Here is a 21835-nt window from a genome sequence, read left to right as displayed (position 1 = left end):
CCAGGTAGGCTTCATTCCAGGCATGCAGGGATGGTTTAACATACGGAAATCCATCAATGTAATCCACCATATAAACAAACTGAAAGAGAAAAACCACATGATCATCTCTTTAGATGCAGAAAAAGCATTTGACAAAATCCAACACCCATTTATGTTTAAAGTTCTAGAGAGATCGGGAATACAAGGCACTTATCTAAACATAATAAAGGCTATATACAGCAAACCAATAGCCAACATTAAATTAGATGGAGAGATACTCAAGGAAATCCCTCTAAAATTGGGGACCAGACAAGGCTGCCCACTTTCCCCATATCTCTTCGATATAGTTCTTGAAGTTCTAGCCAGAGCAATAAGACATCAAAAAAAGATAAAGGGGATCCAAATGGGAAAGGAAGAAGTCAAATTATCCCTATTTGCAGATGATATGATAGTGTATATAAGTGACCCCCAAAATTCTACCAGAGAACTCCTACAGCTGATAAACACCTTCAGCAAATTGGCAGGATACAAAACAAACTCAAAAAAGTCAGTAGCTTTCCTATATACAAATGACAAACAGGCAGAGGAAGAAATTAGGAAAATTACTCCCTTCACAATAGCCACAAGCAATATAAAATATCTAGGAATAACCCTAACCAGGCAAGTGAAGGACTTATTTGAGGAAAAAAAAAACTTTAAATCTCCGAAGAAAGAGATTGAAAATGACATCAGAAGATAGTGGGATCTACTTTGTTCGTGGATCAGGAGAATTAACACAGTAAAAATGGCCATCTTACCAAAAGCAATATACAGATTCAATGCAATCCCTATCAGAATACCTACAAAATATTTTGAAGATATTGAAAGAACAATTCTCAACTTCATATGGAGAAACAAAAATCCCAGAATAGCAAAAACAATCCTATATAATAAAAGATCCTCTGATCTCAAGCTGTACTATAGAGCAACAGTAATTAAAACAGCATGGTACTGGCACAGCAATGAGCTAGTGGATCAATGGAATCAAACTGAAGACATAGCGATGAATCCACACACATTTGGTCACTTGATTTTTGACAAAGAAGCCAAATCCATTCAATGGAAAAATGACAGCATCTTCAACAAATGGTGCTGGTCTAACTGGATGTCTACATGCAGAAAATTGCAATTAGACCCCTATTTGTCACCATGCACAAAACTCAAGTCCAAGTGGATTAAAGACCTCAACATAAAACCAGAGACATTAATCCAGTTAGAGGAAAAAGTGGGGAAGAGTCTGGAACACATAGGCACAGGAGACAACTTCTTGAACAGAATACCAACAGCCCAGGCCTTAATGTCAACAATTAATAAATGGGACCTCATGAGGCTGAGAAGCTTCTGTAAGGCAGGAGACACTGTCAAGAGAACAAAGCGACAGCCTACAGACTGGCAAGAGATCTTCACCAACCCTTCGTCTGACAAAGGTCTAATATCCAAAATATATAAAGAACTCAAGAAAATAAACACCACCAAACCAAATAACCCAACAGAGAAGTGGGACTCAGAACTAAACAGAGAATTCTCAACAGAGGAATATCAAATGGCTGAGAAACACTTAAAGAAATGCTCAACATCCTTAGTCATCAAAGAAATGCAAATCAAAACAACACTGAAATTTCATCTTACACCCATCAGAATGGCTAAGATCAATAAATCAACTGACACCACATGCTGGCGAGGATGTGAGAGAGAGGAACACTCCTTCATTGCTGGTGGGAATGCAAACTAGTACAACCACTTTGGAAATCTATCTGGTGCTTTCTCAGAAAAATGGGAATAGGGCTTCCTCAAGACTCAGCTATTCCACTCCTTGGAATATACCCAGAAGATGCACTACCACACAACAGGGATATATCCTCAACCATGTTCATAGCTGCCTTATTCATAATAGCCAGAATATGGAAACAGCCTACGTGTCCCTCAGTAGAAAAATGGATAAAGAAACTGTGGTACATTTGCACTATGGAATACTACTCAGCTATTAAAAACAAGGAATTTCCAAAATTTGTAGACAAATGGACTGAACTAGAAATTATCATAATGAGTGAGTTCACCCAGAAGCAAAAAGAGTTAAATGGCATATACTCACTTATATCGAGACACTAGTCCAAGGGGTACATCCCCATGAAAAACTTTACCTACCAGGAAAGTGGGTCAGAGGGGAGGACATCCTATTGAGACTTTAGGTGGGAGAATGAGGAAATAGAAGGATCCAGAGGGTCCTGGAAAACTACAGGCGGGTCTGGACCCTGGGGTCCTCCTCAAACTATGGCACCAGCCAAGGAAAATATAGGCAGTAAACTTCGAACCCCTACCCAGACTAGCCGATGGACAAGACATTCTCCACAATTAAGTGGAGAAGGAGAGCTGACTTTCACACAAACACTGGTGCCCCATATTTGACCATATCCCCTGGATGGGGAGGCCTGGTGGCACTCAGAGGAAGGATAACAGGTCACCAAGAAGAGACTCAATACCCTATGAGCATATACAGGGGGAGGAATTCCCCCTCAGTCACAGACATAGGGGAGGGGAGTAGGGGGGAAGCGGGAGGGAGGGAGGAATGTGAGGACACAAGGGATGGGCTAATAACAGAGATGTAATATGAATAAATTAATAATAATAAGAAAAAGATGAATAAAAAAACAAAAACAAAAACAAAACAAAAGAAACTGGAAAATGCTATAGCCGTTCTAGTAGCTAATAATACATCTTTCAACCAAAATTAGTCAAAAGAGATGGGGAAGAACACTTCATACTCATCAAAGGAAAAATATAACAAGAGAATGTTTCAATTTTGGACATGTATGCCCCAAATACAGGAGCACCCACATTTGTAAAAGAAACATTAATCACACATCAAACCCCACACAATAACAGTGGGAGACTTCAATACCCCACTCTCCCCAATAGACACATCATCAAGACAGAAAATAAATGGAGAAATAATGAAACTAATAAATGTCATGAGTCAAATATACCTAACTAATATCTACAGATCATCCCACCCAAACAAAAAGAATAGATGTTCTTAGCATTTCATGGAACCATCTCCAAAATTGATGATACACTTGGTCACAAAAGAAACTTCAATGGATACAAAACATTGAAATAATCCCTTGCACCTTCTCAGATGACCATGAACTAAAGCTGGAACTCAACAATAACAGAAAAAACAGAAAACTTACAAGCTCATTGTAACTAAACTCCCTACTCACTGACCTCTGGGTAAAGGACAAACTATAAAAAGAAATTAAAAACTTCTTAGAGTCCATTGATAATGAAGGCATAGCATACCAAAATTTATGGGACACAATGAAAGCAATGCTAAGAGGAAAGTTTATAGCACTAACTACCTTTATAAAGAAATTGGAGAGATCCCATACTAGCAACTTAACAACACACCTAAAAGCTCTAGAAAAAAAGAAGTAAACATACCAAAGAGGAGTATATGGCTGGAAATCGTCAAACCAAACTTAGGGAAGAAATCAATTAACTAGAAACAAAGAGAATGTGGGTTTTTTTTACATGTAGACATCCAGTTAGACCAGCACCATTTGTTGAAGATGCTATCCTTTTTCCATTGAATTGATTTTGCTTCTTTGTCAAAAAAAACAAGTGACCATACACATGTGGATTCATTTCTGGATCTTCTATTCAATTCCACTGATCAACCAGCCTATTGCTGTGCTAGTACCATGCTTTGTAGTACAGCTTGAGATCAGGTATGAAGATTCCTCTGGAGGATCTTTTATTGTACAAGATTGTTTTAGCTATTCTGAGTTTTTTGTTCTTCCATGTGAAGGTGAGAATTGAACTTTCAATGTCTTTAAAAAATTGTGTAAGTATTTTGATAAGGATTTCATTGAATCTGTACATTGCTTTTGGTAAGATTGCCATTTTTAATATCTTAATTCTCCCAAACCATGAGCAAGGAAGATCATCCCACATTCTCATGTCATCTTCCATCTCTTTCTTCAGAGTTTTGAAAATTTTTTCAAACAAGTCCTTCACTTGCTTGGTTAGAGTCTAGATGAGACAAGCATGGAAGGATGGCAAAGTAGAAGGATCCAGAGGGTCCTAGAAACCTACAAGTAGAACATTATGATAGGCAGATTTGGGCACAGGGGTCCTGCTCAAACTAAGGCACCAGCCAAGGACAATATAGGCTGTAAACTTTAAACCGCTACCCAGATCTAGCCAATGGTCAGAACATTCTCCATAGTAGAATGGAGAGTTGGATATGACTTTCTCACATACTCTGGTGCCTCATATTTGACCATTTTCCCTGGAGGGGGAGACCTGGTCACACTCAAAGGAAGGACAGCAGGTTACCAAGAAGAGACTTGATACCCTATGAGCATATACAGGGGGAGGAAATCCCTCTCAGGAACTGTCATAGGTGAGGGGAATAAGGGGGAAATGGGAGGGAGGAAAGAATGGGAGGATACAAGGGATGGGATAACCATTGAGATGTAACAAGAACAAATAAATAAAATAATATATATCTTGGAAAAAATATTTTATATGTTTTGTGGCTAATTTGAAGGGTGTAGTTTTCCTAATTTCTTCCTCTGCATGCTTGTCATTTGTATATAGTAAGGCTACTGACATTTTTATTTAATTTTGTATCCAGCCAATTTGCTGAAGGTATTTATCAGGTGTAGTAGCTCTCTGGTGGAATTTTGGGGGTCACATATGTACACTACCATATCGTCTGCAAAAGGGATAATTTGACTTCCACCTTTCCCATTTGGATACCCTTGATTTCCCTATGTTGTCTTATTGTTCTGGCTAGAACTTCTAGTACTATATTGAAGAGATATGGAGAGAGTGGGCAGCCTTCCTTGTTCCCAATTTTACAGAAATTTCCTTGAGTATATATTCATTTAATTTGATTTAGGCTATTGGCTTGCTGTATATAGCCTTTATTATGTTGAGGTATGTGCCTTATATCCCTGATCTCTCCAAAATATTAAACATGAATGGGTGTTGGATTTTATCAATGCTTTCTCTGCATCTAAGGAAATGATCATGTGGTTTTTTATTTTCAGTTTGTTTATATGGTGGATTGTATTGATGGATTTCTGTATGTTAAACCATCCTTACATGCCTGGAATGAAGTCTACCTAGTCATTGTGAATGATATCTTTGATATGTTCTTGTATTCATTTTTCAAGTATTTTATTGAGTATGAACATTGCATCAATGTTCATAAGAGAAATTGGTCTGAAATTCTTTATTTTGTTAGGTCTTTGTGATGTTTAGATATCAATATAACTATGGCCTCATAGAAGGAATTTTGTAATGTTCCATCCCTTTCTATCTTTTGGAGTACCTTGAAGAGTATTGGTATTAGCACATCCTTGAAGGTCTGGTAGAATTCTGCACTGAAACCATCTGGCCCTGGGCTTTGTTTTTGGTTGGGAGACAATCAATGATTGCTTCTATTTCTATATGGGAAATAGAACTATTTATCTTGCTTATCTGTTCTCTCAATTTTGGCAAGTGGAATTGATCAAGAAAATTGTTCATTTCCCTTGATTTTCACATTTTGTGGCATATATGCCTTCGAATTAGGATCTTATGATTCTTTGTATTTCTTCAGTGTCTGTTGTTATGTCTCCCTTTTCATTTCTGATTTTGATGATTTGGATACTGTCTCTCTGCCTTTTAGTTAGTTTGACTAATGGTTTGTCTATCTTGTTGATATTCTCAAAGAACCAGCTCTTGGTTTTGTTGATTCTTTGGACTATTTTCTTTGTTTCTAATTTCTTAATTTCAGCCCTGAGTTTGATTATTTCCAAATATCTACTCCTCTTGGGTGTTTCTGCTTCTTTTTTTCCTATGGCTTCCAGCTGCATCATGAAGTTGCTTATATGGGATGTTTCCAATTTCTTTTTAAAGGCACTTAGTGCTATGAATTTTCCTCTTAGCACTGCTTTCAATGTATCTCACAAATTTAGGTATGTTGTTCCTTCATTTTCATTGAATTGCAGGAAGTCCTTAATTTCTTTCTTTATTTCTTCCCTGACCCAGGTATCCTTAAGTAAAGAGTTGTTTCGTTTCCATGTGTGTGTAGGCTTTTTGTTCTTTCTGTTGTTGTTGAAGTGCAGCCTAAGACCATGGCGATCTGATAGGATACAAGGTATTATGTCAATCCTTTTGTATCTATTGAGGCTTGCTTTGTGACCTTCTATGTAATCAATCTTGGAGAAGGTTCCATGGGGTGAAGAGAATGTATATTCCTTTCTGTTTGGGTGAAAGGTTCTGTAGATATCTGTTATATCCGTTTGATTCATGGCATTGGTTAATGATGTTATTTCTTGGCTTAGTTTCTGTTTCAATTACCTATCCTTCAGTGAGAGTGGGGTGTTGAAGTCTCCCACTATTATTGTGTGGGGATCAATGTGTGGTTTAAGCTTCATTAATAGATCTTTTAGAAATGTGGGTGTCCTTGTATTGGGAGCATAGGTGTTCAAAATTGTGACGTCATCTTGGTTGACCTTACCTTTGATGAGTATGAAATGTTTTTCCTCATCCCTTTTGATTAATTTTGGTAGAAAGTCTATTTGGTTAGATATTAAAATGGATACACCTGCTTGCTTCTTGTAACCATTTGCTTGGAATATTTTTCCAGCCTTTTATCCTGAGGTAATGTCTATCTTTATGGGTGAGATGTGTTTCTTGAATGCAGAAGAATGTTGGATCATGTTTATGTATCCATTCAGTTAGTCTGTGTCATTTTATTGGAGAATTGAGACCATTGAGAGATATTAATTACCACTGACTGTTAAGAGTCTTAATTTTGATGTTGGTTACAGTAGAGTGCTTGTGTGGTTGTGTTTTTGTGATGCTGTATTTATCTATTTCCTGTGTAGTTTTTGGTTGTAGCTTGTCCCTTTGGGGTAGAGTTTTCCTTCTAGTACCTTCTGTATAACTGAATTTGTGGATAGGTAGGGTTTGAATTTGGTTTTGTCATGGAATATTTTGTTTTCTCCATCAATGGTTATTGATAGTTTTACTGGGTAAAGTAGTCTAGCCTGGCACCTGTGGTCTCTTAGGGTTTGCAGGATCTCTGCCCAGGCTCTTCTGGCTTTTATGGTCTCTGCTGCGAGGTCGGGTGTAATTCTGATAGGTTTGCCATTGTATGTTACTCCGCCTTTTTCCCTCCAGCTTTTAATATTTTTCTTTGTTCTGTATATTTTGTATTTTGATTATTATGTGACAGGAAGTTTTTCTTTTCTGGTATATTCTATTTGGTGTTCTGTAGGCTTCTTGTATGTTTCTAGGTGTCTCTTTCTTAAATTGGGGAAGTTTTATTTTATGATTTTGTTGAGAATATTTTCTGGGCCTTGGAGTCTGGCATCTTCTCTTTCCTCAATGCCTACTATCCTCAGATTTCTTCTTTTCATGGTGTCCTTGATTTCTTGGAAGTCTTGTATCAAGATTTTTCCAGATTTAGCATTTTCTTTAATGGTTGCTTCAAGATCTATGATTGTATCTTCTAGACCTGAGATTCATTCCTCCATCTCTTGGATTCCATTAGACAGGCTTGACTCTGTGTTGCTCACCATCCTCCCTGAGCTCTCACATTCTCGTTTTTCTTCTGTCTGAGTGTTTATCATTGAAATCATTTTCATCTTCAGATCTTGAACTGTTTCATTGATTTCTTTCATCTGATTGTTTGTATATTCCTGAGTTTCTTCCATTGCCTCTTTATAGGCCTTCAGAGCTTAAACTGTTTTTTTTTATTTCCTTCATCTGGTTGTTTGTATTTTCCTGAATTTTTTCCAGTGCCTCTCTATAGGCCTCTTTTATGTCTTCTACCTGTTAGGCTGTGTCTTCCTGCATTTGATTACGAATTGTATTTGTTTCCTCCATTATCATCCTCAATGTTAAGGATTTGAGGTCATTTTCTTGTAATTCCATTGGGTTTGAGTTCTCTGGGTTGTTTTCTTTGGGATAGCTGGGATCCGGAGATGCCATATTGTTTTGGGTTTGGTTTTTTTGTTTGTTTGTTTGTTTGTTTGGGGGTTTTTTTGCATATGATTTTACACTGTCCTTTAGTCATCTTGCCATCTCTGTTTTTGGCAGGTAGCTTCCGGAGTTGGATGGAGGGAGTCTGAGGATTGATTCACCTGTTTTCTCATGATTTTCCTAGAAGCTCTGATGCTTCACTGGTCTGGATGGCAGGAGGCCAGCCCTGTAGTTTGGGTCTCTCACAGCCAGTGATCTCCAGCTCCCCTGTACTCACCCTGGGTCTCAGAATGTACGCTGGGTCAGGCCAAAGTATCCATATCTTTCTGAGCACCCTTGTGGCACCAGAGCTCTCCAGGGACTGAAGAAGATTGGGCAGAAGGTGTCTGATGGCCACTCTACTCCCTGTCTCCACGAGATTTCCTTTGTTCTGGAGCTCTGATACTCTGTTGGTCTGTGGTTCCTGGTAGTGTTTCGGGAACCACACCACTCACAGAGTCCAGGTAGTGTCACAGGGCCCAAACCACATACACACTGAGTCCAGTTCATGTCTCTGGACCCAAGCAGGTCTCAGGGCCTAATCCATGCACTTAGTCCAGTTAGTGCTGAGTCCAACCAGGGTCATGGTCCCAAACTGTACACTGAGCTCACAAGGTTCAGTTAGCATCTCAGGGCCCAGAACATACACCGAGTCCACCCAGAGTCTCAGGGCCAGGACCAGGTGCCAAGTTCAGCTAGAGTCTCTGGGCCCAAACCACGCTGAGTTCAGCTAAGGTCGTGGGGCCCAAATCTTGCACAGAGTCTCCTCTCCTGCAGCAATTCTCACCAGTCACCATGCCAATTGCCTCTGCCAGGGGGTTCCCAGCTGCAAACTTCAGTCACCGCTGCTGCTGCTCTCTATTTTGACCTCTTTCAAAGAGGAAGTATAATATTACCATTACCAAAGAACATACAATCATTATTTAATTTAAATCAAAACAAGATGGTATAGTTCTAAATGTCCTTTACTAGGCTGTATGGCACCTAATGTATAGGCTAGGCCACTACCTGTCTCCCGAGAAAATGTATCTCATTTAGAGACAAGCCAGGTTGCCCTGAGCAAAAGGTGAGTCATTAAGCCTTAAATAAATCTACACATACACTAGGCATCTCATACTTGGGCTTTTACATTTATTGAAGGTGTTTTTGTCTCATCCCTTCTCTCCACTGGGGATGGATGCTTCCAACTTTTAAACTTTATCTAAACTCCCATTTTAGAGGTTATCTGTACCCTAGGCATCTTGTACCTGAGTGTTTACATTTGTTGCAGGTGTTTTTGTCTCACTCCTCCTCTCTATGCACTTCCGTCTTTTAAAATAAATGTCCTCCTCTAGGCTTCTGTGACACCTGATGTATAGGCTAGGCCACTACCTGTCTCCTGAGAAAATGTATCCCACTTTAGCAATAAGCTGGTTGCCCTGAGCAAAAGAAAAGGCACTAAGGTAATCCCTTTAAGTATATGAATTTTAGCCTTTGAGCTTTTGGGACCTAACTAAACTGATGAGTACTTTGTCACCTGTAAGTCCTCTGTGTCTTTTTGCATCTGGTGTGACCCATGAATGTAGAGGGATAAGCCAGCTGCAAAAGCATTGACACCTCACTCAGCATACAAAGAGTTTTTGACATGGGACATATGCAGCTTGCATGTTTGTCTCCCTGCCCAACCTTGGTCCTTACATAGACCAACAGATTATATCTCCCAGGCCAATTACCCTTTGGCACCAGTTCTCCCAATGAAAGCCCCACTTTATAGAAGATTGGCTGGCATTTTTAGAGCAATGACATTTTCCTTACATAAGCCTAAGATTTATGTATAGCCATCATTTAAAATAGTAAGGACATATAATCTATTGTTAAGACAAAGGAACATACTTAGTAAATTTAAGGGGGAAATTGTCAGTTTAAATCCTAGGCTGTCTCTGCATGTAACATAATTTATCAGTAAGGGGTCATCCCCTGATTTACTGTGGAGACCAGGCTGGTCTAGAACTCACAGAGATCCATTGGTCTTTGTCTCCATGGTGTTAGGATTAAGGGAGTATGTACAGTTTTCAGGGGGTTCTTCCTATGTCAGACATCTGCCTGCCTCTATATCCCAAGTGCTACAATTAAGGTGTGTGCTACTACCACACCAAGAAATGCTTTATGTTTTTCAAGTAAAGAATAGTATTTTCTTCAAAAAGAGAAAATGTAAGTTGTTCCCAAATAGATGTTTTTATTTCTCTTGATTTATTACTTTAATTAACATTTTAAGCATAGTGGTGAATAAATGAGAGATGAGGGATGTGCTTGTCTCTTTCTTGATTTTAAGAGGTGGTATTATTATTCCACATTCAGTAAACCATTAGCTGTTTGGAATATGCCACTTTTACCATCTTGGGGTATCATGTTTCTATTCCAAGATTATTCAGAGTTTTCATCTAGAGAAGATATTCAGTGTTTGTTAAAGTCTTTTTTAAACATATTTTTAAATTATCAAAGGAGTTTTTCTTCATTGTATTTACAGGATGTGTTATATTTATTGACTTTATTATTTTGAAGGATCATTGCACTCTTAGAAGAGAACAACTTATTCAATGTATGTACTACTTTTAAATTATTATCATTGCTATGTCATTTAATTTTCCATTTCATATGTACAGGTACTCCATTGTGATCATGGTCAGCCCTTATTACACCCTGTCATATCCCTTGCTGTTGTTGATCTCCATCTTCCTCTCAAAAAGTCTCTTTCTGATTTTGTGTCTAATTTTAATAATTCCTTGATCATCCATTGACCTTACACCAACTTGAACACTTAGTGCAGCACCACTGTGGAGGAAGCAGTTTCAACAGTGGCACAACCTTCACCAGGCACCGCCCTGCCAGGCTGCATGGTGTGCTTTTTCTTCAGTTATACAGTCACACACCCCAAATGAAAGTGCTCAGGGATGACATGATGAGCATTGGCCCTTAATGGAGTGAACAACAACTACAAACAGCGAGGTAAGGACGGGATGAGAGGGGGATATGTGAGGCATGATCCATTATGCTTCAGTTATAGAGTCACACACCCCAAGCAGAAACTGCTCAACGTTGCTGCCTATAATGGGAGTTGGTCTTCAAAGGATGGAAAAGCAATTATTTGGAGACAGGAAGACCTAGAAGGATGGAATGGAAGAGGCTGATATGTGAGTTGAAATGGGGCAGATGCCAAGAAACATCTTAGTGGGCATCTAGAGGCTTTAAAGGTCTCTGGTGTGTGCCTTGTTCCTGGTACACATACTGGAAGTCATAAGGTCGGCTCATTGTTTTTATAAGACTCACTTGAGTCAGAAACATTTGCTCAGCTCCAGGAGGCAAATCTCAATTCCAGAACAAGGAGGCAGAGGCTAGCCTCAATCTGTGGAAGGGTCTTCTTCTGCCTTGGTCAGCTCTCCTCATCTCAACCAGAAAATGGAACAGAGGTAAGGAGGTATCCCAAGAGTGTTCAGAGTTACTGTCATGGTGTTTTCTCTGAGTTCACATGCCTGTGTTGCTACCACAAAAGGCAACATGCAGGATCTAGAAATGCATGAGACAGGAGCTTCCTTTGGAAGCAGAGAGATGGCCTGGCTTAAGCACTTTTCTTACCTTCCCTTAAATCATTCCTATTCATGCCTGTCATTCCTTTAAGGAGAAAGGTCATGTGCATATGTTGTTTCCCCAGCCAGAAACATGTTGCTTTATTGTTTGTTGGCTCTCAAAACTGATCGCAATACGTGTATGTTGAATCCAACAAGAAACAGATGGTTAGAATTTTAATAACTGAGGGATACTGCAGGACATTTATTTACAAAGACCAAAGGTCTTAGGGATCTTAGGGACACAGACACAGACATACAAATACACACACACACACACACACACACACACACACACACACACACACAATGGAGACACAGTTATGACTAAGTTGTTGTAAGAGGAGATAACCACACACAGAGAGAAGCTTTGCTGTTGTCAATACACAGTCGATCAGGAGAGAGATTTTTTTTAAAAAACTAAAATTCCAAACCTCTTCCCTTCTGCTTTCCAGTTTCCTTGAAATGACATCAACTGACTCAAATAAAAAGAACTTAGAGAAAAGGAACACTCTTAGGGGTCAGATAAGGCACTTATGTAAGATGCCAGATAGCAGAGAGAAGGATAAGAGGAAACACTTTCTCACTTGCAAGTCTCCTTGCATTATGAGGTTTCTAGATTTAATTGTCAAGTATTTCTCCCCTTGTCTCTATTTAGAGTTATTTTGTCGTGTGTGCAGTTTATTCTTCTAATACTGCTTTTGTGGAGAAATCACCCACAGTAATAAAAATAATTTGATATTAGATTGAAACGTATGCACAGAAACATAACTCTTATTGGCTTTAGTGCAAGAGAGGCTCCTTACATTCAGAATGACAGAATATCTTACCGAGGAACTTGTCATACATGTGTTGGCAGCTGTACCACTTCAGACACAGGAACTACAGCATTACTGTTCCTCAGACCTAAATGAGCAGCAGCACACTGTGGTCAAGGACACTGAGACACATCACGGTGTCAGTGTAGGGAAGATGCACAGAGGAGCAGGACAGCTGCTCCTATGAACTCCTGCAACTGCCTTGTTGCATTTTTCTCTGAATCTTTTCTAGTAATGTTTTGTCATTGGGATATGGAAAGAATGAGAACTGGGAAGAATTTTAAAGTAAAATGCAGATAAATTGTTAAGAGATAAACTAAGGGCCTTAGGTTCTCTGGCAATCTATAACATTCTTGAAGAGCTCTCAAGTATTGTAATACAATGAAATTTTTGGGTAAATTTTCAAAAGGAGAGAATGATAGCAAAGAACAGAGAAAAGGCCTCAGAAGAGATGGAGAAGATAAAAACCCTAGGATATGACTTTTATGTGATTTCAGGAAAACCCTTTTGTACATCTAAACAAGCTTCCTCCCTGAGACAACATCACAACATTGTTTAAGGAAGGCATGTCCAGAATTTAGGTAAAGCAGGAAAGGAAGAATGCATAACCTAGACCTTATAGAGCTCCACAGTTGATGCAGATGGTGACCTCACACTGTGCAAGCATATGTTCAAACTGAGAAGTATCATGAGCACACAACTGAACTTTTGTTCTTCCTCAAGCTAACAATGTGAGAGACCTTGTTCCTCTGAGAAAATTAATGGTACAGACAGCCCCATCATAAATATCTCTGCTCCATAAGAGGATGGCGTCCTTCCATATTAAAGTCTGCTTTGGTGACTGTTCTGGATTCTGAAGTTGTTTGTTTAAATGGAAGGAGAGACTCCTGAATCCTGAAGATTATTAAGAATATTGACTTTGGGGGGCAAACAGGGGAGAACAGGAAACAGGTCACTATATACCCATGCTGACATCAGACTTGTTAGGTCATGGAGAAAAAACTGAACTTCTGATCTTCCTGCCTCTACCTACTGAGCAGCACTGAGGTTACAGGTAAACACTACCACATTCATGCTGATTGTAACTGCTGTCCACCACCTCATTTCTCAACACCATTTCGTGCTTTTTGCCTGCTGCTTCACTAGGTCTTTTTAGTTAGAGTTTTCATTCATCCACAGTTGTGGCTGCCATCTTGTTTATAGAGTGGGTAAGCCTCCTGTGCATTTTCATTCTTCGCTCACAGACACACAATGTTGTGGTGTACAAAATGGCTGTGGGATATTGATCCCGCCCAGGCTAAGTGGCTCATAGTTTATATAGTAATTAGATCCAAGCATGAGAATGTGAATTCCAGACTCCAGAAGAATCGAGGCCTGGCAAGACATGCCCATCATTCCATTGCAGAGGATGCAGAGACAGGAGGATCCCAGGGTTTTGTTGGTTTGCTGTTGAGTCTGTGAGCTTAATTTTCAATGAGAAGCCCTCTCTCAATAAGGTAGTGATCTACTTGAATAAAAACTTGATATCAGCCTGTACCTTCTACAACCACTTGCATGAACACACACATGGACACACACACACACACACACACACACACACACACACACACACACACTCATGCACAGTGTACCAATCTGGAGGCAGCGTTTTCTGGACTGCAATTCACACTGTCAGAACCACATATAATCACTCACCTTTTGTGTTACAATTCTCCCCTCAGTAATATGGCCAGAAATAATCACTCATACCACAGGCTTTTGGGAGGATTCAAAGTGAAAATATAGCTGAACTTTTTTTAAAAAAATGATGCATTCAGTCCATATATGAGCTTGTCCTGTTCTGGTTGTGGCAACTGCATGCCCATCACTGTCTCACCTTTTTTGGAAGTCAGCACAGAAACTTTTATCATCAGATAAAACTTCCCATCTTCTATAAGAGACTATGAAGACATGGGGAGGCCTGGTGGCACTCAGAGGAAGGATAGCAGGCTACCAAGAAGAGACTTAATACTCTATGAGCATATACAGGGGGAGGAGGTCCCCCTCGTCACAGACATAGGGAGGAGAGTTGGGGGAAAGCGGGAGGGAGGGAGAAATGGGAGGATACAAGGGATGGGCTAATAACAATTGAGATGTAATGTGAATAAATTAATTTTTAAAAAGTAAGAAAAAAAGAAAAAAAGAGACTATAGAGAAGGCTCATTGTTAGGCTTGTATCTCTCATTTACTGCAGTCCATTAGCAGTCCCCATTAGACATGCCCGTGTTTCAGGTCCCTCTCTGCAGCAGCACTCAGATGTCTCTCTTCTTTCTTTCCTTCCCTCCTTCCTTCCTCCTTTCTTCCTTCCTTCCTCTGCTGATCAATCATCTCAGATGATCATCCCATTGGCATGCTATGCACCTAAGTGCTCCTTAGCACCTACCAAACAGTGTGGGGTCTTTATTTCAGTGTTCCCTCAATGATCAGCATCACTTACTTAAGCCTGCATGAACACATCTGGACATAATCAGGGCTGCTTACAAAAAGTTAGGACAATGGAGAATTTCTTTATCACGTGTTCCGTTCCTATAATGATTTTTATTTTTTATATAAACCATCACCTAAAAATGTAAAGTTTGGCATGTATTTATTTATTCTGAATATAATACTAATAATTCTAAGGCTTCACACTAACTAATCATGTAGATATGAGTGGAGATGAAAAAGGGTTGCAGTATTCAATGTTTGAGACCCTGGTGTCTTTCTAGGCTTTATCTTTTTATAGTAAAGAATTCTATTTCCTGCTAAAATGAGATATGAGTTCTTTTAGATCTTTTCTTTCTCTTTATTTATTGCTTTTACTAAGATTTCATGCGCAATATTGAATAAAAGAGGGATGAGAGGATGATAGTTTTATTTTTTTACTTAAAAATATTTTCTCTTCCCACAGTTAGAAAACTGTGATATATCTCTTTTATTATGTACCTTATTAGGTTTCTATGCACGGTTCTTCAGAGTTTTCTACCCTGAGGATCCATTCATTTTGTCAATATTATTTTCTTCATAATGATTTTTAGAGATTGACTTTACTTATGTGCTGTATTACATATGCTATTTCTTGTGTGTGTTGAATCATCCTTGGGTTGTCGTGTGTAATATTTATCTATCCCCTGCAAATTACCACTGCTCTTATTTTATCATTTTCATATGTGTGAACAATTTGTTGCAATCATGTTTTACCCCATTATTGTTGTCATCCACCTCTGCCTCTGCTTCCACCTCCCATTGACCCCCCTCCTCTGACTAGTCTCTCCTCTTCTTTTGGATAATTATAAAAAAGGAACTGCTTGTTCAATATGTTTTTTCATATGTCTGCGATTTTTGTTGTTGTTCATTTTCACCTTCACTCCATTGTGATTCTATAAAATATAAAAACATTTCTATTTGTTTTGTATTTGTTAAGACTGTTGTATTAGACTTTCTATGTTATTTTCTATGACTGTGACAAAGCCAGTGGGCCAGTTATAAAAAGAAAGTGTTTAATTTGGTTTATGGTTTCTGAAGGTTAGAATCTATGATAGAGGACCAAAGACAAGGTATCGGCAGCAGCTGAGAGTTCACATCTTGATCCATAAAGTAAAGGCAGAGAGAGAGAGGAGGGGGCATTCTTGAAGTGCCCTGTGCTTCTGAAACCTCAAAGTCCACTCCCAGTCACATATCTCCTCCAACAAGGCCACTACTTGTAATCTTCTGCAAACAGTTTCACGAAGTGAGGACTAAGTGTTCAAACATAGGAGCCTATTGAGACCATTAGAATTCCAACCATCACAGTTTCCTTATAGGCTACAATATTTTAGAGAAACCTTTGTGGGTAGCTGAGAAGGACATTTGTCCTACTGTTGCTGGGTGAAGTACTAGGCACTTGTATATTATGATTTTCTATCTTCCATCCATTTGGAATATCATCTCCCATCACGTCATATCACTTTGTGCTTATCTTTGTCAGTGGAGACGGGTTTGTGGCAGACAGCAGTTAGTTGGATGATATTTTGTCACACGTTGAGTCTCATTATTTAACTATTTTTTCCTTTTCTTTGTGAAGTATTACTTTTTTATTCTGTCTTATTTAGAGGCTGATCCTATACACATTTATTATGCCTGAGATCTGAATTATAGGGTTAGAGTTAGGGTTAGGGTTATAGGTCAGAAATATAATAAATATCAAAATACTTGATATGATTGAAAAATATGGAGAGTTCACACATTGAAGCTGGGTGACATTCCTAGACTAACTTCCCCAGTAGGGCTTGTAAGCCAAGCACATGACCAGAAAGGCAGACTGGGCAATGAGGAGCAAGACTTTTTTTTTAATAAACTGACACACAGAGACAAGAAATGCAATCACAATAAAGGTTGTAGCTGATTTTGTTCTATTTTGGCTTCCTCTGCTGCATGTTAAAGCTGAAAAGCCCATTGTGAAAGAACTGTGTGAGGTCACAGCAGTGCTACCTGCCCAAGCTTGAGTTTCCTGTTTAATGCTGAACAATCCCATTATTCTTAGTAGCTGATGTCCCAGATGGTGCACCAAAGAGATCTTTGCTCCTAGTGGCAATTAAGGCTCAAAAACATATAGTGTAATCTTAGTGAATACAATAGAGTACTCTGGGTATTGTCTGAAATACATTGGATGGCAAATGTTTCTTTCTGTATCCCTAGGGCTCTTGATCCAAGCTGGAGCACATTACATCTTCAGATACTCTTATCTTTATTAGAGCCAGTGTCTTGAAAAAAGTTGACTCAGAGCATCCTGAAATTTAAAAAAAAAAACACTTAACTTTATAAACATATATTATAATTTATTCAGGTTACATCCTTATTGTTATCTCCTCATTTGTATCTTCCCATTCCTACCACCCACCTCTTCTCCAACTGGATGGGGACATCCTCCCTCACCATATGACCAGATCTTATCAGGTCTTATCAGGATACCCTGCATCCCCTTCCTCCGTGTGCCAACAGGTCTCCCCACCAAGGGAAAGTGGTCAAATTGGGGCCACCAGAGGTCATGTCAGCTGTAGTCTCTGCACTCCCCACAGCTGTGGATAATGAGCTGTCCTATGGTTAGGATCAAAAAATTCAACTGACAGGGCATGCTGGCAAGTATGTGGTAAATGGGGGACACTCCTGCATGCTGGTGGGAGTACAAACTTGTACAAATGCTTTGGAAATGAATCTGGGACTTTCTCAGAAAACTGGGAATAGTATTACCTCAAGACCCAGTTATTCAACTCCTGGGCATACATGTAAAACATTCTTTATCATGCAACAAGGACATTAGCTCAACTAAGTTCATTGTAGCCTTATTCATAATAGCGGCAATCTGGAAATTTGAGGATTTCCCTCAACTGAAAAATAGGTAAAGAATCCTGTGGTGCCTTTACACAATAGAATACTACTTAGCAATTAAAAACAAGGAAATCTTGAAGTGCACAGGCAAATAGATGCAACTAGAAAAGATCATCCTGTGTGAGGTAACCCAGACTCAGAAAGCCATGCATGGTATATACTCACTTATAAGTGGATAATAGCCCAACACAGATGTCCTCTGAGAGACTCCACCCAGCGGGGAAATGGGACAGATGCTGACACTTGCAGCCAGACCATGGGCAGAGTGCTGAGAGTGGTGTGGACGAGTCAGGGGATGGAAGGACCCGGAGGGTTCAGGAGCCCCACTAGGAGACCATCAAGGACCCAGAGATCCTGCACAAACCAACCAAGAATAATGCATACAGTGAGCCCAGACCTACTGTTCAGATATAGCCAAAGGACAAATATATTCTTTAATGGATATTTGTTTTCCACAAGGATGAGGAAGTCACAAGCTGATATAGTGCTCAATATATAGTCCAGGTCAACATTTAACTCAGAAATACTCATGCCACAGCCTCCCCATATGTGAATTAAAATGCCTGATTTACCTTTTTTCTGCTGTACTCTGAGTCTGATGATTTCTCATCTTCATTTTCAATATCTTCATCTCTTTCATCTACCTGATATAGTTAGCTAGAGATGCTTCCCATTGGGTATTTCATTTGAATGATTGAGGTTGCCCCTCCCAGGATTTTCATCCATTGTTCCAGAATCTGTATCTCAGAGGTAAATTTATCAACTAAAGTTTGGATAAATTTGTTACTTACACTTATCTACTTGTATTTTCTTAGACATCATTCAACATTTTACAATTTAGACTCCTGCCTTCATTGCCTGGTATAACATCATTCTCGTATCTTTAGCCTTCTTTTTTAAGTTTCTACTGCTTTATTTTTTACATAAAAATATGTTTTTATTTTTTACATATACATTGATATTATTACACATACATACAATAAACTACCTACAGCAAGAAGAGTCATGAAACAACCAGGAATTATATAAATGTTACATTCATAGTGTTTTGGCTATTCGTATTTGGTAACCTTGAAGATAACATCTTTCCTATCTTGGTGTGCCTAAAATTCTGAATGTAAATCAATATCTATCATATCTCATCTTTATCAACTAAAAACATCTATATAGACCTAAAAACATCTTAATCAAGCTTAATTGTTTAAACTAAACTTTCTGGTCTTCAACCCCATCAGAGACTTGAGAAGGAATAAAACTAATTACCTGAGTATACCCGGAGTACAGTTAGCAGATTCCCAAATGAGAAGATTACAAAGGCAGTTTGCTGCCTGAACAGTCACCCAAAACTCTCCAACACTGGAGGCTCATCTTCAGCCTTCTGGCCAGTATATGTAACAGACATATTTGTGAGGCAAGAACTATTGAGGACTTGCTTATCCTGTCTTGGCAGAGTTTGGCCATCAATTCTGCCTGCATCTATCACAATAATATACATCCTAGCTTTAACAGACAAATATGCTTCTAAAGATAGATAAGGTAAAATAGATGAGGTCTTCAAAAATCACAGAGACCTACAGAATAAGACATTTAAAGATGTTTTCATTAGTTTAAAGATTCTTTGACAACAAGACAAGTTAACTCCTGGCTACACCCAATATATCTCAAAGAATATGGTGAGCATCAATGAACCTCCCTATGGAGATGGCTTCAAATGGGGTATACTTTTAGCTTTTATTATCCAAGTATATCAGATTTTGGCAAAGTCATAGTGCTTGGAGTTTTTTTAATATTTTTTGTTTCTGGATCACAATTTGTGCCCTTTGTGTTGATATTTCTTTTATAAGTGTCTTCCCAATGAATAGCCTTTGTTCAAGGTCTCAGTTTTCAGTAACATTGGAAGGGATATAGATAATAACTCACCACAAAACCCAGCCAAATGTCTAAATTAGAAATAAGGAAATCAATTGAAAAAAACAGTTACACTCCTAATACTGATGAAGAGTTGGTACTATAGAATAACTGGGATGTTGAAATTAATAAAGGCAGTTGTGTGCCAAGTGGCAAAGAGAGAAACAGCAAGACCATAGAAGAAAGGTGTATGGGATCATGTTACAAAATTAACAGTGAAGGGAAAGAACACAAAAAAAGGTACAGGACAGCACAACAGTATGTGGACAATAGACATTCATTTTTGGTGATCAGAAAAAATCAGGGCCTTGGTGTTCTTCTCAGGCTTCTGTTTCTGAAGCTCACTAGGTTTGAACAGTTGGGTTGTGATTCTTTTTTCATTCTCAGCTCTAGACAGACTAAGATAGGATCAACTCTCTGGGACCTGAGCCCCACCTGACACTATGGGAAGGTTAATAAAGAGAACCCGGCTGGGCCAAGCTCTCACAATGATCTCTGTGTTCAGGCCAAACAGCAGCAAGTACAGGAACAGCCCTCATTCAACTCCCATTGGCCAGTGTGGTGATTGGAAGGGGGAGTACCAGGTAGATGTGCTTTCTCAGAGGGGGGAAAGGGGAATCTATCAAATAAATGTAGATGAGATGAGAGTAGAGAAAAACACTAAGTGAGCCTGCCTTGCCCACACATGCTGGTATCTGTTCCAGGATATGCTTGTATTCATTTATATCTACCAGTGATCTTCCCAGAGGATGGGACAGTATTGCAAAAGAGAGGTGGTTTCTATTTCCTTTTTTCATCTCAGCCCACAAATCCTTCCACATACACCTGTGGCTTTGTATCCACTTAAAGTCACCCCTGGCTTTAGGATCCATAATTAATCCAGGCTCAAGTGCCTAACCTTGGGTGTGAAATTCTTCTGAATCATATTTACAGTTATATAGTGGACACTCCCGGGTTGCAGAATGACAGTGGCCATCATTATCCATCTCTGTAGCATATGAAATTCTACTAATTCACAGCAAATCATTGCTAAATGACAATTTTTTTCATTCTTCATGTGGTTTCTGATACTCAACTGTCATTCCATGGCCAGCAGTGGGCCTGAGCGCCATGTCTGGCTGGTTAGTCCGGGTGCTGCTTGTTTCCAGATGAGAATGGATGGATTTCAACCTTAAGATCAGAGGTCCTGTTTCTGGCTCAATGGTGGCTAAAGTGCTTTGGGGTGAGACTTGTGGCCAGGGCACTAGGCTAGGTTCTCAGCCTTTCCCGGGGAGGTAGAATATGAGTTTCCATACTGGGCCTTGGAGGAGGGGTTTTGAGAACAAATGCATCTGGCCGGGTGGTGGTGGTGCACGCCTTTAATCCCAGCACTTGGGAGGCAGAGGCAGGTGGATCGCTGTGAGTTCAAGGCCAGCCTCATCTACAAACTGAGTCCAGGACAGCCAGGGCTACACAGAGAAACCCTGTCTCAAAAAAAAAAAAGAAAGAAAAGAGAATAAATGTATCTGATTCACTGAGGCAAAGGGTGCCAGCATACCTAATCTACATACAGCAGTACAGTGCCTCAGTAACACAGGGTCCTACCACAGGAAGGAGAAAACAGCACTTAGTCATTCTATGTGTAAGGAGATGACTCCTAGGTACAGTTAAGGGCTATTTGCTGGAAGCTAGGATCTCAGCATTGGTAGGGTACTTCCAGGAATTCCGTGGCTTGTTAAAGTTCCTTATTATGAGAGAGTCAGGCATTTTTTTTTCCTTCAGGGGCATGTGACACCCCTTACAAAATCTGGAGTTACCAGATCAGGTGGCATGAGAATGCTGCTGATAAATAAGAGTCTGCCTTCACGGACTGAGCGTGAATGGCTATCAGGAGAAGTCACACATGAGCCTTACCCAACAGAGTCCCACACTCAACTTGTTTTAAAACATTTGTAAAATGTTTACTTTCAACTTTCAACTACTCTTTAACTCATAATTCATTCATTCATTTGTCACATTTCTTAATTATCCACATGCCCCGTGATGAGAGATGTATATTGTCTTATAGTAACAGACAACAGAAAAGCACTCTCTGCTTTATAG

The 21835-nt window shown here is 39.3% G+C and overlaps 1 protein-coding gene across 1 annotated transcript in view; it reads right to left on the bottom strand.

The window, feature by feature from the left end:
* LOC311592453 (zinc finger protein 120-like) overlaps positions 1-21835 on the bottom strand; it is a 202172-nt gene that overhangs the window by 139664 nt on the left and 40673 nt on the right. The gene's annotated exons all lie outside the window — the stretch shown is intronic.

This window comes from Acomys minous (assembly GCF_964271855.1).
Source record: "Acomys minous genome assembly, chromosome: 2".
Classification (NCBI taxonomy): Eukaryota; Metazoa; Chordata; class Mammalia; order Rodentia; family Muridae; genus Acomys; species Acomys minous.
This window is presented reverse-complemented; position numbering and strand designations above follow the sequence as displayed.